Consider the following 1,863-nt stretch of genomic DNA (forward strand, 5'->3'; position numbering starts at 1 on the left):
AGAGGTCCTTCACATCCCTTGTAAGGTATATTCCTAGGTATTTTATTTTCTTCGTAGCAATTGTGAATGGGAGTTCAGTCATTATTTGGCTCTCTGTTTGTCTGTTATTAGTGTATAGGAATGCTTGTGATTTTTGCACATTGATTTTGTATCCCAAGACTTTGTTGAAGTTGTTTATCAGCTTAAGATTTTGGGCTGAGACAATGGGGTTTTCTAAATTATACAGTCATGTCATCTGCAAACAGACAATCTGACTTCCTCTTTTCCTGTTTAAATACCTTTATTTCTTTCTCTTGCCTGATTGCCCTGGCCAGAACTTCCAATATTGTGTTGAATACAAGTGGTGAGAGAGGGCATCCTTATCTTGTGCCGGTTTTCAAAGGGAATGCTTCCAGTTCTTTCCCATTCAGTATATTGACTGTGGGTTTGTCATAAATAGCTCTTATTATTTTGAGATATGTTCCATCGACACCTAGTTTATTGAGAGTTTTTAGCATGAAGGCTATTGAATTTTGTCGAAGGCCTTTTCTGCATCTATTGAGATAATCACATGGTTTTTGTCATTCGTTCTGTTTATGTGATGGATTACGTTTATTGATTTGCGTATGTTGAACCAGCCTTGCATCCCAGGTATAAAGCCGACTTGATCATGGTGGATACGTTTTTGATGTGCTGCTGGATTCAGTTTGCCAGTATTTTATTGAGGATTTTCACACTGATGTTCATCAGGGATATTGGCCTGAAATTTTCTTTTTTTATTGTGTCTCTGCCAGGTTTTGGTATCAGGATGATGCTGTCCTCATAAAATAAGTTAGGGAGGATTCGCTCTTTTTCTATTGTTTGGAATAGTTTCAGAAGGAATGGTACCAGCTCCTCTTTGTACCTCTGGTAGAATTCAGGTGTAAATCCATCTGGTCCTGGACTTTTTTTGCTTGGTAGGCTATTAATTACTGCCTCAATTTCAGAACTTGCTATTGGTTTATTCAGGCATTTGACTTCCTGGTTTAAACTTGGAAGGGTGTATGTGTCCAGGAATTTATCCATTTCTTCTAGATTTTCTAGTTTATTCATGTAGAAGTGTTTATAGTATTCTCTGATGGTAGTTTTTATTCCTGTGGGATCAGTGGTGATATTCCCTATATCATTTTTTATAGCATCTATTTGATTTTTCTCTGTTTTCTTCTTTATTAGTCTGGCTAGCAGTCTATCAACAAAAGCCAACATTGACAAATGGGATCTAATTAAACTAAAGAGCTTCTGCACAGCAAAAGAAACTATCATCAGAGTGAACAGAAAACCTACAGAATGGGAGAAAAATTTTGCAATCTATCCATCAGACAAAGGGCTAATATTCAGAATCTACAAAGAAATTAAACAAATTTGCAAGAAAAAAACAACTCTATCAAAAAGTAGGCAAAGAATATGAACAAACACTTCTCAAAAGAAGACATTTATGCAGCCAACAGACATATAAATAAATGCTCATCATCAATGGTCATTAGAGAAATGCAAATCAAAACCGCAATGAGATACCATCTCACACCAGTTAGAATGGCGATCATTATAAAGTCAGGAAGCAACAGATGCTGGAGAGAATGTGGACAAATAGGAATGCTTTTACACTGTTAGTGGGAGAGTAAATTAGTTCAACAATTGTGGAAAACAGTGTGGCAATTCCTGAAGGATCTAGAACTAGAAGTAGCATTTGACCCAGCAATCCCATTACTTGGCATATACCCAAAGGATTATAAGTCATTCTACTATAAAGACACACACACGTATGTTTATTGCGGCACTATTCACAATAGCAAAGACTTGGAACCAAACCAAATGTCCATCAATAATAGACTGGATAAAGAAAAC

The sequence above is a fragment of the Mandrillus leucophaeus genome, unplaced genomic scaffold, assembly GCF_000951045.1.
Source record: "Mandrillus leucophaeus isolate KB7577 unplaced genomic scaffold, Mleu.le_1.0 Scaffold1010, whole genome shotgun sequence".
Taxonomy (NCBI): domain Eukaryota; kingdom Metazoa; phylum Chordata; class Mammalia; order Primates; family Cercopithecidae; genus Mandrillus; species Mandrillus leucophaeus.